Source organism: Cephus cinctus, unplaced genomic scaffold (genome assembly GCF_000341935.2).
Source record: "Cephus cinctus unplaced genomic scaffold, Ccin1 Ccin1_scaffold0132, whole genome shotgun sequence".
In the NCBI taxonomy this organism is placed as follows: Eukaryota; Metazoa; Arthropoda; class Insecta; order Hymenoptera; family Cephidae; genus Cephus; species Cephus cinctus.
In genome coordinates, this window is record NW_014332865.1 from 400,163 (window position 1) to 400,722 (window position 560).

Below are 560 nucleotides of genomic sequence, written 5' to 3' on the forward strand. Positions count from 1 at the left end.
TTATTGTCGCAGAAGTAACACCTGATAGCAGTAGAATTAGATTCATCGTAGAAAAGCAGGATAGAGTGCACGCGCCTACGTAACGGGTGTTTATATATGAAAAGGGTAAATAGGAGTAGCTGGGTATTACCCAAGGCATCGAACACGTCAGGTGGCTCCAAGGTATATCGACCATAGGGTAGTGCGCGCATGCGAGAGATCAGGAGTCGGATTCAAAGGAGTAAATGACAAGACCACTCGAGCTCTCGTATTTTTACAGATATATTTGTGATGTTCATTGTGTTGCTCTCGCGGTTCCGCACTTGTTCCCCGCTCTCTTCCCTCGGACGCACGACTCGTACCGATCGAGATGCCGAAATCCAATTTCGAAGCAGGAGTCGCCTCAAAAATCCGTCCTGGAAGGACATCTGCGGGACGACTTTCGTAGGACCCGGAGGAAGGTCTCGAGGTTTCGAGGCTTCGATATTATTGATTAATTCGAAGAAGATTTTCCATTTATCCCGCGTAAGAAAGAGTGGAAAAGACGTGGAACGGCGGGGCGTGAGGGGCGCGAGGGGCGT